This window comes from Eleutherodactylus coqui, chromosome 6 (assembly GCF_035609145.1).
Source record: "Eleutherodactylus coqui strain aEleCoq1 chromosome 6, aEleCoq1.hap1, whole genome shotgun sequence".
Classification (NCBI taxonomy): domain Eukaryota; kingdom Metazoa; phylum Chordata; class Amphibia; order Anura; family Eleutherodactylidae; genus Eleutherodactylus; species Eleutherodactylus coqui.
Window position 1 is genome coordinate 84,399,424 of NC_089842.1, and position 22,470 is coordinate 84,421,893.

A 22,470-nucleotide genomic window follows, 5' to 3' on the forward strand; every position below is an offset into this window, starting at 1 on the left:
ATTTTGTTTCTACATGTCAAAATAGGAGTGAAAACTTTTAGCATCCATAACATTTATGGCCCTAACACAAATAACAAACAGTTCCTGACGTAACTCTCAGATAAATTACTGGCAGACATGGAAGATCGCAAATTGGTGCGTGGCGACTTTATTGCAGTAGTTAGAACAGGAGAGGACCATCGTGCTCAGGCAGCTCAGGGCAGCAACACTAGATATCATGACTCCAATTTGCAAGGCTTTGTTCACACATGTGGACCCAGAAGGACGGGAGTTTACTCATTTTTCTCATGCACATAATTCGTGGTCTAGAATTGACTACATATTTATGTCGCCACACCTGATGCCAAAAATAGCCAAAATTTATATCAGAGTCATGGTGATTTCAGACCATGCTTTGGTGGTGCTGTCCCTGTGCGAAGAGCTCCCGAGAGGCATGGATTTTTATGGAGGTTCCCATCATTTATGTTGGAGGATGAGATATTCTGTGCACTATTAAAGGGACAGTGGCTTAAATATATGACAAACAATGACATTCATTCCAATAATCCTCAGTTATTATGGGGCGCTGCCAAGGCGGTTATCCGAGGCAGGACAATTGCCTATATAACTCCCCTAAAAAGAAACATCAAAGATAAAATGAGTCAGTTTAGCGACCAATTACAAAGCCCCTACTCCCGATTTCAAGAAAACCAAATAACCATCATGAGCAGATATGGATAGCAGCAAAGGAATCTTATGAGTCCTTGTTATATAAAAGAGAACTACTGACTATCCGCGTAAGGCAGGCAAAATCATGGCTAATCAAGCATGAGGACCCTTTCAGAGATCTAGCATCATGAATTTGAAGGATTTTAAAGGGGAACTTCACTCGCACCCCAAACAAATATATAATATATTTTTTGAGTTTCACTCAAAATGCTATTTGCAATCACAATCGCAAATGATCATGCAGGACGACAAATTCTCAGATATATCCTGGCCCACACTAATTGGAAACTAAAGAAGGTATCAAGGGGTTAGGGAATAATAAATCTCCAGGACCAGATGGATACACTGGGGAATTCTTCAAAATATTAAATGACCAGATTACTCCATTACTTGAAACTTTATTCAACAGATATATGCGAGACAGCCCTATCCCCCTTGACATGAATAGAGCATATATTAAGCTTCGATCCCAAACTGGAAAGGACCCAACTGATGCAAAATCCTGCAGGCCAATCTCCTTAATCAACACTAATTTAAAATTAATGGCCAAAATGATGGCAGATCGCCTAGCCACTATCATGCCACAAATGATATCTCCAATGCAAACAGGCTTTACAAAAAGATGATCTGCCATTATAAATATACAGAAGATCTTAACGATCCTCGATTATATCAAGATACACCCGACAAGTCATCCGTCTTAGGTTCTCCTTACGATAGATACAGAAAAGGAATTTGACAATGTCTTATGGTCATGGTTGAGGGAATCAATGGATAGAATGAGCTTTATGGGCCCTATTTGTTCTTATTTATGGAGGCTATACACCTCCCCCCAGGCGCAAATTAATACTCCAGGCTTGCTCTCATTAAGATTTCCTCTACAAAAAGGCACTAGGCAAGGATGCCCCTTGTCCCCACTGTTATTCAATCTGGCGATTGAGCTGTTAGCTCGACTAATAGAAAAGAACATAAAGAATAAAGGGATAAAGGTTTGGCGTAAAACAGTGAAAACCATGATATTCGCCGATAATATTTTACTAGCACTCGCCCAACTAAAATCCAATCTGTCGGGGGCGTGGCCTGCGACCAAGATGGCCGGTCGCACTTAAGTGTAGCTCCCCAGGGGATCTCTATTATCCTGCAATAATCCTGGCCTAAGGCACTCCACTTACCTCTTTGAGGCACTGACAGGACATATTTACCCTGCTGCAGCGGCGGAACAAGAAACAGCGGCGCCTCTGGGTTCCCGCTGGACGGTGGGTGACTCGAGACGGAGCGCGGGGTGACCGCCAGCCAACGCCCTGCCGACACTCTCGGCCGCGACCCGGCGGCGCCGCGCGACAGAACCTCCATACACACTTGACCCCGGCACATCAGAGAGACCGGCTCCCGGTGCCTGGAGCCGGCGGTGCAGCGGTTCGGGAACATCGGCGGTGCAGGCGACCACGCTGCATCACATCGCCGCCCCCCCCCCCGCGGGAAGTGCGGACTCCCGGTCTCAAACAAGACATCTCAGCGGAGGCGCCGGGGCCCTACTGGCCTGCTGCTGAGACCCCTCCTGTAGCGCCCCCGCTAGCGGAGCTCCGGACGAGCCCGCTCCCGGCGGGCCCTGAGCGCACCACGGGCTGACCTTTTTCTCCTGCCGGACGGGACCCAGTGGATTGACAGCACGCCGACCGGAGCTGCAGCGTCGCTGCATTGTGCCGATCTGCCCGCCGACGCACGGGACCCGTGGCAAGGCTCATCCACCGCTGGGCCCCTGCTCTGAGAGACCGCGAACAGTGAGTAAAGTCAGGGGGGGGTCATTGCCCGGGAGATTGACATCCCCTAAACTGCACTCGAGGAGGCTATCGCCCAATACTGGGAGCACCCCCAGATAAGGCCCTTGGCAGAACACTCCATAAAGGGAATCAGCGACAGCACTGCAACCCCTCACAAACCCGTGCACCCGGGATAGCCCCTGACAAACGGCGCATGTGAAGGCAGCCGAAACAATAAACCCATCAAGCCATCTATCTGTTTGGGACCCGAGGGCCATTCCCCAGGAGCCACTACAGGACCCACATTAAATCTCTGGGGCCTAGCCCTAACGCCTTCTTCAACTACCGTCTCCCGCCAGATCGACTGGTCAGTAGTCCAGACCCCTACACAACGATCAAGGGCCCACACCCCCTCGGCCGGTTGTGCCCAGCTGGCGCCGCTGAGAGCTTCAAGACACCCAGCTCTACTAGCGGCACGGGCGGGGCCCCTTTTCAGCCCTATATATTCTCTCTCAATAACACCACGGAGATATACTCCGACAGCTTCAACTATCCTTCCCGTTTAATATTTGTTCAACATGAGTACCCGAGCCAAGGGTAGCACTGCGGCCGAAAAACTTAAAGAATTCTCCAGGACAGAGACACCTGAACATACACCACGGCCTGCACGCACCACCCAGGCGAGAGAGAACGAGACAGACCTGGGGCAGCCCCCGGAACCCACTATGCTGCAACTTCTTGAAGCCATTAATATCTGCAAATCCTCCCTCACGGGCAAAATAGACGAAATCAAAACAGACGTCTCCCTGCTGAGACAGGACTTACAAAATATGCGAGGCAGAATGAGCGAGATGGAAGACCGCGTTTCCAGCATTGAAGACTCCCTGAAACCACTCCCAGCAGCAATACACAAAGCTACCAAACAGTCAGAATTTTGCCAGTCCAAGATGGATGACTTAGAAAATCGCCTACGTCGTAACAACCTACGGATAATCGGCTTGCCGGAGCGAGCAGAAGGCTCCCAACCGGAGTCTTTCACAGAGAACTGGCTAAAGTCTTCACTAGGGAACGACATTTTCTCAGCCTCCTTTACCGTAGAGAGAGCCCATCGTGTCCCGGCTAGACCTCCACCCCCGGGTGCCCCCCCACGCCCCTTTTTGGCAAGGATTCTAAACTGCAGAGACCGCGACATCGCACTGCGTCAGGCCAGACTTAAAGGCCCACTCAAATACAACAATTCGCTGATCTCCATTTTTCCTGATTTTTCTGCGGATCTACAGAAGCACAGAGCCACCTTCATAGAGGTCAAGAAAAAATTCAAGGACAGGAATATCCCTTACTCCATGGCCTACCCAGCCCGCCTGCGCATTGTAGCGGACGGGAAAGCCCTCTTTATGCAATCACCAACCGAAGCCATGGAGTGGCTCCAGATGCATCCTACACCATCCGCGGACGCTGGATCCTGAACACGCCGTAGCTATACTTTAAATCTCATTTGTAATGTTACTCTGTAATTCCCCTGGCCTATTGGGAACAATGGGCAATTAATAATCAATAAGCCCCTTATTGGGACCTTAAGACGCAAAACCCACCAGTCTCAGTCGAGGCCACCACTTCCCTTAAGGCCACAGGAATTTCCCCTTCTAGCAACAACCGTTACTCTCTTGATAGAGCGTAACTTAAAGTTTTCCTCTTGACATTCCCGTTATAATTGTTAAACGGAATGTCACAAGTTGACTGTTTATGTGATCACAGTTCAGTTTTTGTTAAACCCCCGGAGAGTCCGTGCCGGTGCTATTATCCCATTAGTACATGCAAACTGCTGCCGCTCATAAATGCCCTACCCGTGAACCACCGGGTTCTTTTACCACTTAAATGGCGTTAATATGTTTTAGTTGGAATGTGAGAGGTTTGGGTACCACCGCCAAGCGTAAAGCTGTGTTTTCATGCATTAAACAATTTAATCCTCACATTGTATGTTTACAGGAAACTCACCTCACCACAGAAAGAGCCGAACTACTCAAAAAACCTTGGGTCCAATGGGTAAGCCACTCCTACCACACCTCCTCCTCCAGGGGAGTTTCACTCCTTATTCACAAAGCAGTAAGATGGAACCCAATTAACACCCGTAGAGACCCTGAAGGGAGATTCATTTTTACATATGCTGAAATAGACTCTAAGCCCTATACCATCTTATGTATATATAACCCACCCCATAACAACCAGTACCCCGTACAAGCGGCCATCGCGTTCGCCCACCAATATCCCCTAGCAAGCGTCATCTGTATGGGGGACTTTAACCAAGTAATGGATTTAAATATAGATAGGTTCCATACACCATCCACAGCCCCCACCACTGCTAAATCCTCTCTGCAACAGCTTACTGATAGTGTGGGATGGTTGGATTTCTGGCGCATCAATCACCCCACTACCCAGGAATACACCTGCCACTCCCAGGGACATAACACTCTGTCTAGAATTGACTATATATTCGGCTCCCCATCTCTAGCAATCTATCTCTCCAATATAACACACTGCCCACGGGGCATCTCGGACCATTGCCCGATACTATTAACCTTTAAATTCCCCCAAAACAAAATCATCCCTAACTGGAAAATACATCCATTCTGGCTTAAACTTATTGATACCGACGACCAAACACCCGCCCACATATCAACCTTTCTAGACGTCCACAACAACAACACCCACTATGCCCTGAAATGGGATACCCTCAAGGCTTACCTCAGAGGCTGTCTTAAATCCACCATCACTCATATTAAAAAATCCACATCCCAGTCTGACCGCGACATTGAGGCCCGGGCTATGGAGGCAGAAAAACTATACATTTCCGACCCTACAGACTCCAATAAAATAGCATGGCTCGGCATGTCCCGCCTGCATAAAATTCAAATCCATGAAAAAAACAAACGGAAATTATTCTTCACCAAACAATACTATTTTGAATTGGGGAACCAATCCAGCCATCTTCTGGCTAACCTCATCAGGCGGGAGGGCCACTCTAATACCATCCTTAAAATTCAAAACACACAAGGCGAGACGCTCACCGACGCCCAGTCCATCACAGAACGATTTAGAGAATTCTATGCCAACCTCTACAGCTCATCTACTAATAAAACCACTTCTGACTCCCTCAACTACCTCCAGGATCTGATATTCCCAACACTCGAGGCTGAACAAGTAGCGTTTCTAGAGGCCCCTATTTCCCTAGAGGAAGTCCAGCAAACCATCCAAGATATGGCATTGAACAAAGCCCCAGGCCCAGATGGCCTCCCCATTGAAGTATACCAAAAATATAGTGAACATCTTACCCCACTACTGCACGAAACACTACTTCAAGCCCAAATAGGTAACTCCCTTCCCCCCTCATTTTATAAAGCCACTATAATCGTATTGCTAAAACCCAACAAAAACCCGTTGGACTGTAGCTCCTATCGACCCATTTCGCTAGTCAATGCAGACTACAAAATCCTAACCAAAGTCCTAGCAACTAGACTAAATCAAGTCATTCTTTCTATTATACATCCAGACCAGACCGGCTTCATGCCAGGGAAATCCACAACGATCAACATAAGAAAAGTCCAAACCGCCATTCAGATTGGTACCAAATTTAATATGCCCTGGGCCCTTGCATCACTGGACATGATGAAAGCCTTCGACTCCCTGGAGTGGAGCTTTCTGGAGGCTTGCCTTCACCGCTTCGGTTTTGGTCCCCAGTTCATACACTGGATCAAAATAATATACAAATCCCCAAGCGCCAATGTATCTGTAAACGGCATTCCATCAGCCGAATTTTCATTGACCAGGGGCACCCGCCAGGGCTGCCCACTATCCCCGGCTTTATTCGCCATAGCCATAGAGGCGCTGGCGATTCGTTTGAGAGCCACTCCGGCTGTAACCGGAATCAAGTGGGGTGGCCTGGAGAGCAAGGTGGGCCTTTACGCTGACGATACGATCCTGTTCTTGTCAAATCCAGAGACCTCCTTCCCCCATGCTCTACAACACATTGACAAATTTGCCCAATATTCAGGCCTACAAGTCAATTGGTCCAAATCCACGATCCTATACATGGACCATAACCCTGTGATAGACCCCTCAACGGCTAGATGTGGCCTGGCGGTGGTATCAACGTTCAGATACCTTGGGATAAACATAACCCGAAGCCATAATAGAGCCCTAGAAGAAAATATTAACCCTCTATTTGAGACCATAAGACACAAACTTAAACAGTGGTCCGGGTTGCCCCTATCAGTTGCAGGTCGCATAAACCTAGTAAAAATGGCTATACAACCGAAATGTTTATATATACTACAACACATGCCTACGATCGTCCCCAAACGGTATTTCCAATCCCTAAACTCCCACATCTCCTCATTTATATGGGGCTCATCGAGACCCAAACTAGGTTTGACGTCACTGCAGAGACCCAAGAATCAAGCGGGTATGTCCCTCCCAGACCTCAGATTATATTATCTAGCTGGTCAACTCCGCAATATCCGCCCGTGGTTCCAAAACACAGTAAAACCTATCACAGATCAATACCTTGAACATCAAGTGAAAGGCGGCAATCTGTTGGTGTATTTGGAGTTCCCCGAATGCTCAAACCCCTCAGATTTATTACCAATCCACAAACTGGCGTTGAGTGTGTGGAGAGAGACAAAATCTATCCAGAGTTTTGATGACACGGTATCCGATCTTCCTCTCTGGGATAACCCAGGCCTGTCGGCTCTGCTGTCAGTCCCAGACCCTCAATACTGGAAGAATTTGGGGGTCACCTCACTCAAAGATATATACAAGGACGGTGTATTCCCTACATTCACTCAACTGCGCGATCTGTTACAATCCCCGCACCTCCAGCTGTTCAGATTTTTTCAACTTAGGCACGCACTGACCACCCAGTTCCCCCCCAACTCTACTCAGATATCCAACTTCCCTACCATTGGAATCCTTAAATCCCAAGGACCCAGGGGCTTAATTTCGGCACTTTATACACACTTACTTTCAGCCAAAATAAACCTCCACCCACTTCCAGTCCTTAATAAATGGACAATCTCCATCCCATCCCTCACAACTGATGATTGGACAGACATCATGGAATCCCATTTGTCTGTCTCGCCCGCCGTGAATAATAAATTGATTCAACTCTATATAATCCATCAAGCTTATCTCACCCCCAATCGACTATACCAAATGGGTAACGCCCCATCAAATTCATGCCACAGATGCCATCAACCTGGGGCGAACTTCTGGCATTTAATCTGGGACTGTCCACCAGTAAACAATTTCTGGTCCGACATTGCAACCTTTACAAACGCACTTTTACTACCCCCATTTAACATATCAATGGACCCCAAAGTAATTCTATTCGGCCTACTGCCGGAAGATCAATGGCCCAAATACACACGCACCTTCCTCAGGAAAATACTGTTTCTGGCCCGCAAAGTGGTGGTACTGCACTGGATGGCTGCAGACCCACCCCTACTATCACAATGGATAAAGCTAATAAACGATGTCACTCCATATGAAAAAATCATTTATAAGAATAGAGGATGCCCGGGTAGGTTTCAGGAGATTTGGGGCCTCTGGCTCATCAACCGACAAACATTATCAACAATATGAGTCTTATCCGGGCTTCCACCCCTTCTCTCCCCCCTCGGAACTTCAGATTCCCCTTATCCCTCCCTACGTTCCACCCGCATCTTTAATGCATTTCCCATTTTTCTGCCAGGTACTGAGCGGCTGCCCGGCACGGGCTCTCCGATACTTTCTCCCCCCTTTACTGTTGTTCAACTGTTTGACTTGAAACTAAGCAAAACAAAACAAAAAGCAATGTTTCTCCCCCTTTTTTTTTATTGCCAATTTATACAGGTACAGTTCAGCAATAAGTGTACTTTACGTATACATGATATTTGTACAGCTACAATCAATGCCATGTACAATATTCCTCTTTTCATGCAAATGTGCTCTGTACCGTGATTTTGCAATGTGTTAAATAAAACAAAGTTAAAAAAAAAAAATCCAATCTGTCAAAGGTCTTTGCCTTACTGAAGGGTTTCGGGAAACTATCAGGTTTCAAAGTAAATATTACCAAGTATGAATTACTAGTTATCTACCCACGGGGCAAAATTATGGATAAAGACCTTGAGAGCTGCCTGGTTAGCATAGCCAAAGACTGTATTAAATACCTGGGCATAAATATAGGCAAGAGACCGAAATCCCTGTATGCACTGAATTATTCCCCAATAACACTTAAAATAACAAAAGAATAGGATAAGTGGAATCATCTCCCACTATCTTTTTTGGCCATTTAATAAAAATGATCAGTTTTCCAAGACTCCTATACCCTCTGCAAACAATACCGCTTCTACTCCAGAGGCGTGATTTGGGGAAACTGTATATGGCATTCTTGGCTTCTGTGTGGTCACATAAGAAACCGTGCATTGCATTGAAAAAACTAATGCTCCCTAGGAGTGGAAGAGGCCTCAACTTTCCAGACATTTGATTGTACAATGTCGCCAGTGTTATGGGACACTTCCTTGATTGGCTACGGGGCTCTAGTGATTATTCAAATGCCGCCCTTGAAGTGGGACTATTTGACCCATGGAGCCTAAATGCTCTCATACACACAAGTTATACTAACCTTCCGGTTGAATGTAAACACTTCATCATGGCTAAAGCCTGGAAAGTAACTCGTAAGATGTTTGGACTGTCATATAAAATTTCCAAACATATGGAATTATGGGATAACCGAAAATTTAAAGAGGGGAGGGAAAACAAAATGTTCGAAAAGTGGTGACAGAGAGGGATAATGAAAGTTCTGCACCTCTTGCACCCAGAGATCCCCAGATACAAAACCTTTGGGGAACTGTGTGGGGAATACAATCTACCCCCATCCCATTTCCTGCCATTTGCTCAAGTACGAAACTTTCTACGCGAAAGATTAATTGATGTATCAAAAGAAGCAATACGTAACCCTATTAATATCTTAGTCAATAATCTATATAAACATTCAACCTCAATTTTATACACTAGATTTAGGGAGGGATGGATGCAGGAAAATAACTCTGGATTATTCAAAAAATTGACACGAGATTTACAGGATTCAAATCTACCTGAGGAAGTGATCAGGAGTTGTAATTATGTGTGACAAGTGATATCGAACGAGAGATGGTGGGAAACATACTTTAAAATAATCCATGGGGTTTAACAAACCACAGAACCCTAATGTACCAGCTAGACTACAAGCTTGTCCCAGATGCTCACAAGCAAACTCTGACTTTCTACATTGTATCTGGCAGTGCCCCCAAATTAAAATGTTTTGGGATAAGACCCGCAAACTGATACAAGACATAGGGGGACAATCTTTACAACTAACTCCACAAATTTGTATACTCCACCAACTACCAGATCAAGCAAAAAACCCCAAAATGACCCACACTATTTTACCAATTAGTAAGAGGTGTCTTTTGAACAATTGGTTGCTAGCCAAAATAATAAATGATATTATTCAACAACTAAAATATCTGATGAAAATGGACAGAATAGAGATAGAGAGACACGCGGAGACCCAAGCCCCAACATTTTTCAAAAGATGGAGAGAATTCATGAAAAAATTTCTGGACCCTAATGAAATTAAGGAGTGCATGAATCAGTTCATTAATACAACATGGTACTATGGACAGAATGATATGAATCAACTGGGTAAGCTAAAGATCATGTGACAAAATATGGAAGGGGGTGATCGCTGGAGGAAACACTGTGGGTTAGTTTAGTAAGTTACTAGTTACAGGTTTTTGGGGAAGTTTGGGGGGGGGAGGTAAATGGGGCGGTGGCAAATTAAAAAATGGAATATATAGGGAGGCGTGCCTGGCAGGCAAGATGGCCGGACGCACTTAGACTGAGCTCCCAGCAGAAGCTCATAAATAGCGGATTTTAGCAAGTAATTGCCCCTAAAAGAGCTCTAAACAAACAAGGCTACACTACCTGCACATTCCCTGTGGACCAGGTGACGGGTGAAGGCAGAGGACCGCAGGGACAGGCTCCGTACAGCTCCGTACAGCTTCCCGCCGAGAGACCCGAGGAGCCATCGGCCGCACAGCCGCTCGGCGACGAGGACACTGCCGCTGACCCGCTGCTGCTTCTGCCCGACACCACCCGATATCTGCCGGAGGAAGAAGCGTGAGGCAGGTGAGAAGAGCGGGGCTGCTAGTGAAACGGCATGGAGAGGACACCTGCACTGTTGGCAGACGGGGAGACCGGAGCGCGGGAGACAGTAAGCGGGGGAAGAGAGAGAGGAGGGTGAGCCCGCCGCAGCTGGAGTCCCTGCACGGCCGCAGTAAGCACAAAGAGCAGAGCCGGGGGGAGACGGCCGGAGCACTAACCGGAGTAAAGTTATCCCCCCTCTGCACAACACAGCACATCTCAGTAACACAAGCGGTGGGGGCAGATTAAAACAGCCACCATCACCGGGCGCCACGTAGAGCCGCCATTATACAGAGCACTTTTCTCTGCTCTGAGGTCCCTAAACCACTATAAGCTCCAAACACAGGGGCCAACATAGCCTTGGGGGATAAGACAACTACTGGAGGCATCTGTTATCCACAGCACATGCAACCCCCCCACAAAAAATTAATATAGAAAGGTCATTCTGAATAGACTCATCCCTACTCAAGTGACTATAAGGAGAGGCAAACCACTGTTACTTCTCCTGACGCCGGATCCCGACCACCATTTTAAACCTAAAGGGGATGGAATACCATCATTAACCCGACCATAAAGAACTAGCAAAGGCAGAGGTTACTTTGGAAGAAAGAGGCCCTGCAGAAAGTACTCCAAGCCCCAATAGAGGGGGAAAAAAAAAAAGGGGGAAGACACACTTTGCTCTGCCTTAAGCTGACCGCACACAAAGCCGAGGACGACCTCGTAGCTCTACCTGACACCTGAGCGGCCCACTAATGGACTTTGGCCTCACCCAGCAGTAAAAGACACCACATCCACATACAATAACTCCGCAAATGCAAAGATCGTGAAGTGCTGTTATTGAAATACGTGATATGTAATTAATCTTCTCACCCCATTTCTCTCAGCGCAATTATACCAAGACAGGCAAAATGGGTAAAACTACAAAATCCATAGGCAGCAACAGCGCCAAAGACCTCAAAACACCTAGAAGACCTCAAGCTCTAGTGAAAACATTTGGGACTGCCTCCCAAGATACTTCCCTCTCGTTCCAATCCAAGCAGATGCCACTAGAAGAAGATAACCAGAATAACACTGCCTCCTTACAAGGCTCAGAAAGCGAGTCAGAAGACGACTCGCTTATAATTTCCAATTCAGACATAAAAAAATATATTAAGGCGCTGCCAACCAAGGAATGTATAAAGGATCTATTCAAAGAATTCACACAAACTGTGAAGGAAGAGATCTCTGATTTAAGGAAAGACGTCAAGGAAGTACACACCAAAGTCAATACCCTTGAAGACTCTTGCTCAAAAATGATCAATCACGCAGAAAGAGTCAAAGATACCCTGATCAACAAACATAAAGAGTTGTATCTCCAGCGAATACACATAGATGACCTAGAGAACCGTTCAAGACGCAACAATATCCGCGTACACGGCATTCCAGAAAGTACCCCTGACAGAGAGATCTCAGCCACTCTCGGTCGGATCTTCAACGGTCTCCTGGAGAGAGATGAAGACGCTGACCTCAGCCTGGAAAGGGCCCATAGAGTCTTTGAACCCAGATCAGTGAAATCAGACAAGCCTCGGGACATCCTCTGCTGCCTCCTGAGTTTTAAACCCAAAGCCAGAACTGCGAAAAAAATTGAATACGACAATAGCGAAATCCAAATCTATCAGGACCTCTCCAAACTCACACTAGACCTGAGGAGGCAATTACAACCACTCACAAGAGAACTAAGAGACAAAAGTATCCCCTATAAATGGCTTTTCCCATTTGGATTAGCAATCACAAGCCCAAACAGAACCTGGGTCATAAAAACCCCAGAAGATCTCCCGCTGGTTCTAAGCAAGCTAAACCTTTCCCACATTCAAATTCTGGACTGGACATCAGCAGAGGACTCACTGGCTCTTCCTGCTCTCCCCAAAATAGATTCCTGGACTCAGGTCACTCCAAACAAGCCTAGAAAATCGAGAAGAATGGAGCAAGACTTCACCAGGTCTCCCAGAAGAGGCCCCCCACCAGACGCCACCTGACAAGATAGGACTCTATTTTCCGCTTCAACTCCTATTCTCCTCTGAGGAGATAATTACAGATTTCTTGATTTTTTTCTCTATTCGCATTTGCCTGTTTACCTTTGCATTTTCTCAAATTATTTCCGGTTGCGCTGGGAGACCTGATGAGAGCAAATCTAATTTGATCTAGTCGGTTCCTCCCACCGATCCCTGTTAGAGTAGGGATCCCATTTGATCCCTCTTTGTTTGCGGGCCCCCCCACAAACTTTGATTGTTTGCTTTTGAACCTGAGTGTGAGCAGACACTGTCTAAATACTCGCACTCAGCTACAAAACGTTGCCAATTGTTTATTTCTTAATCTCATTTTCTCAAATATGATGATACACTGTTCTATTTACCCCTATGTTTTCCCACCCATTCTGAGTAGCTACATTGATCCTACCACATACCAAACAACACCCTTTATAAGAATTAATGGCTAAGTTACAAATCACCACCTTTAATGTTAAAGGTATTAACATCCCCCATAAGAGATCCCAAATCCTCCATTACTTAGAAAAAAATAAAACCGATATAGTTTTCTTCCAGGTAACGCATTTCAAAAAAGGCTATATACCATTGTCTAAAAATAAAAGATTCACCAAATGGTACAATGCCTCCTCTCCTCTCAAGAGACACAGAGGAGTATCAATTGCCTTAAACAAAGACCTACCATTCCATTTCATTAACATCTATCCGGACCCAGAGGGAAGATACATTTTCCTCAAAGGCACGTTTTGTGACAAAATTTACACTCTGGCTAATATTTATGCGCCAAACAACAACCAGGTAAACTTCTTCCTCTCGGTCTTTGACCGTTTGGAAAAATTCAAAGAGGGACAATTAATTATAGGCGGTGATTTTAATGTCCCGCTTCAAACTTGCATAGACACATCAAATGGAACTAGAATCACAACATAAAAAAACGATCTCGTGCCTCGTAGAAAAGGACCTTTTTGAATTACGTACGAAGCTAAGACAGCTGCTAAACCTAAACACTGATAAATATTTATATTATGCTAGATTCAAACTTTATGCTCTAGCAGACAAATGTGGGAAAAAATTAGCCTCTCTTATTAAAAAACAAAACTCCAGATCCTTCATTATGAAAATTAAAGAGAGAAATGACCAACTCCATCATACAACAGACACTATCGCCAAAATTTTCCAATCCTATTATTCAGATCTATACAACATAGACTGTCAAGAGAATTTGGACCCACGGAGATTTGAGCAAATTCAAAGAATCTTAATTTCTGTCTGTCTCCCACAGGTCTCAGATTCCCAGAAATCAGCACTCAACAGCCCAATCTCCTTAAAAGAAATAGAAGATGTCATCAAGGCTCTCCCCAAAGGTAAAAGCCCTGGCCCAGATGGGTTTAGCACCACATATTTTAAAACATTCGGAGAGATCCTAATCCCAGCACTGCATAAGTACTTTAATCACATTAATGCCACAAACGATTTCCCAACAGACGCACTCACCGCCCACATTTCTTTAATTCCAAAAGAAGGGAAAGACAGCTCCCTCTGCAGCAGCTATAGGCCAATTTCATTAATTAACAATGACCTCAAACTTTATGCTAAAATTCTCGCCAACAGAATCAAGCCCTTTCTCCCAAACCTCATCAACCCGGAACAAGTGGGTTTCACGTCCTCCAGAGAAGCAAAGGATAACACCACCAGACTGATCAACACGATACATCAGGCCAAACTAACTAAAACCCCCCTAGCGATCCTTACAACGGATACAGAGAAGGCCTTTGACAGGGTCAACTGGCTTTTTTCAAAATGACTCTTCAAAAATTCAATCTCCCTAACACTTTCATAGACAAAATCATGGCATTGTATAAAAAGCCTTCAGCCAAAATCAAAATTAATGGAAGCTTCTCATCCGCCTTTAACATTAGGAATGGCACAAGACAGGGGTGCCCACTCTCCCCTCTTCTGTTTGTTCTGTCAATGGAGGTGTTTCTAGAAAGAATAAGGCAAAACACACAAATTACAGGCCTCAGTTGCGGACAAGTGTAACACAAAACAGCTTCCTTCGCCGATGACGTCTTGATAATGATTTCCCATCCACAACAGTCTTTCAAACCACTCTTGAGGGAATTTGACCTCTTTGATCAAATTTCAAATTTTATGCTCAATTTCTCAAAATCTGAGCCCCTCAATATAAATATAGAAGAAAGAATTTGGTCCAGATTATCTAAAACATCCCCGTTTAAAAACACATGCTCTCATGTAACGTATCTGGGAACCAAAATTTCACATAATTTAGCCGATCTATACAAATTAAATTTCATACCCCTATTAGATAAAATAGAAAAAGATGTCGCTGCAGATGTCATGGATGGGAAGGAAAAACCTAGTCAAAATTGTCGTCTTGCCCAAAGTTCTCCCAATAGAGATCCCGCAGCCTTTCTTTATTAAATTAAAGCGTCTAGTGTCTGGATTTATCTGGCAAAATAAAGATCACAGAGTTAAATACTCAACCTTAATCAGACACAAAAAATCAGGCGGTGTCGACCTCCCAGACTTTGAACAGTACTACAATGCAATACACCTTGCCCACATCTTTGATCTTATACACCCCTCCAATAATAAACTTTGGGCCCAAATAGAACATCACTCACTAGAGACCCAACTCTACTCCTTACCTTGGGTCACACCACATAATAAACCTTCACTAAAGGGAATCAACAACCATCTCACAGCATTCTCCTTTAAAATCTGGCACAAACTCAATAAGAAAGTACATTTTCTACCTAAATCTATTACCAAACAAACTCAAACGCCTCAAGAAAAATCTCTCACAAAACCCAAACCTATATAATATGCCTGCCCTGAAATTCTTCAAGAACGATTCGTTCATCACATACCAAGATCTCCAAGAGATGCTCCCCTTTCCGCAACTCCAGCTTAAGGACTATAAGGCAATCAAGGACGCACTATCCCTCTTTCAATCAGACATACTTAGTACCAATCATAACTTACTTTCCCATAAACTCCTTAGGATATCCCGCCCCTTTAAGGGGATCACCTCTAAAATTTACAACACCCTCATCCACAATAAGGAAAACCCTTCTTACATCTCTAGCTGGGAAAAAGAGCTTGGAACTATATTTTCCCAAGAGGAAGCCTTGAGCATACTAAGCAATTCACACTCAAGCTCTGTTTCAACAAAATATCAAGAATTACACTATAAAATAATCTCCAGGCGGTACAAGACTCCAGAGTTACTCAATAGAATAGATCCGAAATACCCTTCGACCTGCTGGAGATGCCCAAAAAGCAGAGGGTTCTCTCTCACACGTTATGTTTTCGTACCCATTGCTGACCCCCCTTTGGCAGGAGATACAGAATGCACTAAAACCAATTCTGGGCTATGAAGTGACTCTCACTCAAACTTCTCCTTCTAAATATAATCCCCCAGAGGTGATCGGAAAAAAGAGATCCACTACTCCCTCTCCTCTTGGATGCAGCAAAAATGCTAATTCCAAGACACTGAAAGGATGTAGACCCCCCAAATTTCTATGAATGGCTGAATGAGATCAACCTAATAAATAGCTTTGAAAAAACTAGATACATGCAAGAGGGGGAGCCAGAAAAGTACTTTAAAATTTGGAACAAATGGATCTCTTACATGAATAAATAAATCTTCATCCTGAAATACGTCAGCCAGCTAATTCCCCTTCTTATATAAAGATCTTACTTTACCTTGCAACACGACTACTAATTCGGATCATAAAGCAAGCTACCAGAAACTTTTCCTTGTTCATCCCCCACTTTCCTACTCTCATCCTCCCTTGGTTTGTGTAACACAATCACCATGTTCAATCGTACATGATAACAAATTTTATTGTGATGCATTTTTTGTATACCCACCTTCCCTTTTTTCCCTTCTGTACCCAAGTTCAAACTATAAATAAAGAATTTAAACAAAAAAAATTGAATATATATATATTTATAAGAGACTGACACTATTCTCTTTACAGGAACTATTAAAATGGACAATCAGTTATGTTCTTCAGAGGCAGAAACGCTCCAGTAACAAAAGTGTGTATCATATGACCAAAATATTGTACAATGTTTACATTTTATTCCTGTATGTTTTCCTTGAAATGCCAATAAAAAAGAGTTTGCAAAAAAAAATCTCCTATAATCGCTATGTCATACTTTTTTGAAAGCTTGGCCATCTGATGTACAAAGAGTTTCTCCATATCTTCTGCTTTGTCCAGGCAGCCTATAGTAAATTCCCACAATGGTGTTCATTCTGTTGTTGTCTCCTTGTATTCTTACCCAAGCAGTTTCTACAGAACCACCATGCTCTGAAACTTGAATCTCTGTGGAGATGAATGTTTGCCTATCATACAATGCAATACCTCCTCACCTTTTTTCAGGTCTATTTCTTATAAATAAGTTGTATCCTTCAAGCCTTGTGTTCCAATCATGTATATCATTCCACTAAGTTTCCCTGATGCCTATAACATCATATTTCTCTTCCTGTGTTAGGAGCTCTAATCCTCCTTGTTCGTTTCCCATGCTCTGTGCATTTGTGTAGAAACATTTTAGTTTGTGATCGGTGTCTCTTGCTCCTCTACTTTCCATCAGTTTTTTTTATTTCTGTTCTTTCTTTACACTTCTAAGGCCTTAGTCACACGGGCGTTTTTTCGCGTGATTTGCGCATTGCATGACAGATGCGCATGCGCAAATCACGTGACTGGGGCCGAAAAATCGCCCGAAAATCTGCTCCTAGCCGCGTTTCATTAGAAATGGGCCGGAGCTGTCCAGCGCATTGAATTCAATGGAGCTGGCAATACAGCCGACTCCAATGAAAGCAATGCGCTGCGGGCGAGCGCGGGATGAATTGTCGGGAAGGGCTTAAATATATAAGCCCTTCCCTGCAATTCATCCAGAAATGTGTAAAAAAAAAAAAATGAATTCATGAATGGGTGTGAGTGAGACCTGCCTCTGATTGGCTCAGTGCCGGGACCAATCAGGTACAGGTCTGACTCACACCCCCTTCACACCCACTGCAGGCCGGCCGCGCTATACTCCGTCTGCCGGGACAAGGTGAGTATATATATTTTTTTTATTTTAACACATTTCTGGATGAATTGCAGGGAAGGGCTTATATATTTAAGCCCTTCCCGACAATTCATCCAGCGCACGCCGGCAGCCCATTGCTTTCAGTGGAACCTGCTGTATTGCCGGCTCCATTGAATTCAATGGGCGAACATCGTTCTTCTCTGCCACAGCTGTTACAGCTGTGGCAGAGAAGAATGATTTGTCTTCTATATGTTCTCAATGGGGTCGGCGCTGCTGCCACCGGCCCCATTGAGCGCATATAGAGAAGAGAACAGGAATCGCAGATCGCAGATAGGTGCGATCTGTGATTTCTGTTCTAAAATTTATCGGACGAGCGCATAAAAAGCGCTCATGTGTCCGATACCATTGCAAAGCAATGGTTTTAAAAAAATCACCGGACGCATGCGCATGCGCAAATCGCGTGAAAAAACGCCCGTCTGACTAAGGCCTAATAGCGAGGTTCTCAAATGTATGAATTAGCTGTATATTTTTACCTGGCCTTTCACTTCCCTTCCCATATTGTTCTAGTTTAAAGGTCTTCTAATGAGTGAAGCAAGACGCCCACCAAATATACTTTCTGCTTTTTGTGTTTTTTAATCTCCCATTTTTTCCTATGGAGCCTCCCTTTTATCACATCGCAAATCAGGAACTTGTGACTTTTGTGCAATGCATTTTAAACATTAAAAAATCCTATTGACTTTTGCACTAAAAAATCATGTGAAAAGAACGAGCCAAAAAAACCAGAAGCGGCAGTGATGTTTTTGCAAGAAAAAGCAGCACTGATACTCAAAGATCGCGAAAAAAAGTCGCAGCAATATTGCGATCGCCAGTGTGAAGGAGCCCTGAGGACTTCTTTTGAATGAAGTATTCCCAAAAACGTTTGTGGAACAAAATTGTATAGTCAGTATTAGACCTCCCCCCCGGTTCAGTAAGAATTCTGGACAAGGCATTAGCCTTTCTATTTCTTGAACCAGGCCAATAAGAAATGATAAAATTAAATCTGGAGAAAAACAAGACCCACCGTGCTTGTCTTGATGATAGTCTTTTAGTTATTTGGATAAACTCTACATTTTTGGGGTCTGTAAGGACTGCTACAGGATGATTGGCATCTTCCAAAATGGGTCTCCATTTGAAGAGGAAAACTCTGGTAGCTAGCAGTTCTTTATTTCCAATGTGATAGTTTCTTTCAGTAGGTGACATGATATGAGACAGAATAGCACATAGGTGCAGTTGCATCTTGTCTCTGATTTGTTGAGACAAGACTGCTCCCACAGCAGAATCCAAGGCGTCCACTTCCACAACAAAGGGAAGTTCCGGATTTGCATGAACCAGTACTGGTGCACAATTAAACAGAGCTTTCAGTATTTCAAAGGCGTCCTATGCCTCTGAAGACCATGAATATTTTTTGGCTTTCTTTGTGAGCGAAGTGATTAGTAAGATGATTTTTGAGAAGTCTTATATGAATCAGTAGAAATTCGCAAATCCTATAAAGCGTTGCATGTAGTTTACATTTCTTGGAGTGAGCCAATCAACCACAGCTTTAATTTTGCTAGGTTCCATTCTCACGGCAAGATGATATATCCAAAGAGTTGGAAACTGTCAAGTTTGACATAAAGATGATTGCTTTCAAGATGTTCCAAGACTAGCTGGATATGACTGTGATGTTCCTCCAAGCTGTCAGAAAACATAAGAATGTCCTCGAGGTAAGCAAAAACAAATTGATCCCAAAAATCTCAAAACACATAATTAATAAAATGCTGAAAGGTGACAGGAGCATTGCCAAAAGACATAACCAGATTTTCAAAATGTACATATCTTGTTATCTCATCACCCGCGCGGATGCTTAAGACGTTATAGGACCCTCTCAGGACTAGTTTGGTAAAAATTTTGGCAGAATGGAGTCTTTCCAGCAATTCTGGGATTAAGGGAAAAGAGTAGCAATTTTTGACAGTAATTTTATTTAGTTCTCTATAATCAATGCATGGCCACAAGGTTGAGTCTTTTCTTTCTACAAAGAACAGAGGTGCCCCAGCTGGGGATGAAGAAGGTTGAATAAAACCTTTTCTTAGATTTTCATCCAGGTATTATCTGAGTATCTTTAGCTCTGGTTTGGAAAGATTGTAAATTTGCCTGAAAGGTATGGTTGTTCTAGGGATCAATTTCATTGGACAATCATATGGCCAATGAGGGGGAAGTTGGTTGCATTTCTTCTTGCTACAGACATTATTTAATTTGCTGATACTGAGGTGGCAATTCTGTTGACTATTCTCACATACTTGGGTTTGTTCGAGAGTGGCACCTTTCTTTACAGTACTGAAAGGAGAAGGTAATGATCCTTAAGTCCCAGTTGATAGAAGGATTGTAGGTAGAAAACTAAGGGATTCCTAGAATAACTGGAAACGTGGGAGGAGAAATAAGATGAAAACTAATTGTTCATGGTTATCAGATTCCATAATAATGACTTCAGGTTTGATTGTCTCATGAGTTACAGGCCCCGAAGACTGGTGATCCATCCACGGTTTCCATAGCAATCGGTATGGTTTTGGTCCTACTTGAGATATTGTTGTCAAGACAATATTTAAAGTCCATGATGTTTCCTTCAGCTCCAGAATCTAACATAGCGGAGCATTGTAATTTTTGGTCCCCAATTAGGACCTGTATGGGAATGACAAAGTGAAAAGATGGGGGACATATCTCATCTTTATCTTGAGTTATTGATTGGATGGACTGGGACACCAAGCTTGGCTGTTTGGGAACATCAGATTTGCCCATGGTTTTAGCACTACTAAAGGCAATAGTCTTTGGGAACTTGTTGGGGCAGTTAATAGCATAATGTCCTGAACCCCTACAATAGAGACATAGATTCTCCATTCGCCACCTTTCTCTGCTAAGGAAAGGGGTTTGCAGATTACATAAATCTTCATTGGTTCAGGTACAGTTTCAGTTCTTTGCTGGGTGTTCAATGCTGGTTGACTGAAAGAACAGACCAGGGTGGTTTACATTCAGTAAGTCTCTGATCAATTCCAACATGTAGCTGATAGTATTGCCCACTGGACTCTTAAAGGGGTTATCCCAAAAGCTTAAGTTATCACCTTTGCTGAGGATAGAGAAAAGCTTTATGACTGGTGGGGTCTCCCCACTGAAACACCCACCGATACCCAAAACAGGTGTCCCATGTCCTCCCTCCTCCTTGCTGCGAGCTTACCGCATCCTCACAGTGAGGAGGAGACCAAATGGATTGGCGTTCACCCATGCACAGTGCTGCTGTATTCACTTTTAATGGAACTGCCTGACATAAGCAAGCAGAAACATTCAGCAATTTCCATCAGCCCCATTGAAATGAATGGAATTGCGGCTGTGAATGAATTTATTAGTTTGGTTCATGAAAGCTTGGTTCAGGCTGAGGATGCCTTTAAGGCCTTCAGAAAAGAACACAATGCCCTGTACATGAACCATGTGCAGACCCCAAAACTTACGTACTTTCCAAAGTGTTGAAATATCAGGATGTTGCAATAGGCCACTGACCGTGGAGGAGTTAATATGACATTTATATGACATCTGCGAATTCCAAGGTGTTTACGCCAAATTCAAGATTGAATGGCTGGGAACTTCATTTTGTAGCCAAGAACTATATAATTTTATACCATGTATATGTGACATTTGAATAATCCTTCCCATATCTGTATGTTGATCACACCTACTATGTATTGACAATAAAAGTGTGGTGTCGGGTGCCTGGATCTCAGAACCCTATTGCCATTAGCTTGATTCAGGTTTCTGTACTGAGTTCTTGTTTAACGGCAAAGTCACTTGTGACTCTTCTATCAATTTTAACTGATTTAGGTGTACTTCTTAAATAATTCTTCCACACGGCCAACCATGTGTGACCATTCAGTCTGACGCCAATGTGGATGGGAGAAACGACCCTGCAGTAATAAGAAGAGAAGCACATGTGACCGGAATTCTCAGGATCGGTGGGGGTGTCAGTAGTGGGGAAGAAGCAAGGCATTGGTCTATTGCATCTGGTAAGAGGTTTGTGGATCATGACACAGATAGTCCGTTGAGATGAATAACATATTTGTGGTGAATATTTCACAAGTGTCTAAAGAACCAGAGTGCTTGTGAAATTGTACTGATCTGGCCTTTGTAGATACAAAAACTATCCAATGCACTTAACACCTAGCTATTGCAATACTCCATTAGGTGAGTTGCATTTCCTTTTTTTGCAAGTTGAAGATTCAGTGGCTCCCGACTCTGATGAAACCAGCCAATAGGACATTTATGTACTATCATAACTTTTATAATCTTATAATTTGCACTATATTTCCTTTTACTGTGATTTTGATTGATGTTAGTGCAGGGTCTCACAAGTAAGTGAGAACCCTTGACTTGGGCTTGTAACCTTGTGTATTTTGGCCAAAATAGTAACCAATACCTCGTATTTATCAGTATGTATCAGTTACATGCCATGCTGTTTTGAATACTGAGGGAGCCCAGGGTGCCACTGCAAGTGTGGTTCACCTTTGGTGTTCAGGGCAGCCCACTGGATTTAAACATGGTGTCATTAAGAAGTTGTAAGCCCGCATGCTGCACTACATGTACTATGTGGCCTGACACCCTGCATATGCCATTTTTGTGCAAGAATAGTACTAAGCAGC

The 22,470-nt window shown here is 43.8% G+C and overlaps 1 protein-coding gene across 3 annotated transcripts in view; it reads left to right on the forward strand.

Moving 5' to 3' along the window:
* The first annotated feature begins 21,573 nt into the window (after positions 1-21,573).
* LOC136631378 (ly6/PLAUR domain-containing protein 5-like) overlaps positions 21,574-22,470 on the forward strand; it is a 28,106-nt gene continuing 27,209 nt past the window's right edge. For all 3 annotated transcript variants that reach the window (XM_066605653.1, XM_066605654.1, XM_066605655.1), the window contains exon 1: positions 21,574-21,837. The gene's annotated coding sequence lies outside the window, so the exon portion shown is untranslated. The remainder of the gene's footprint in view (positions 21,838-22,470) is intronic.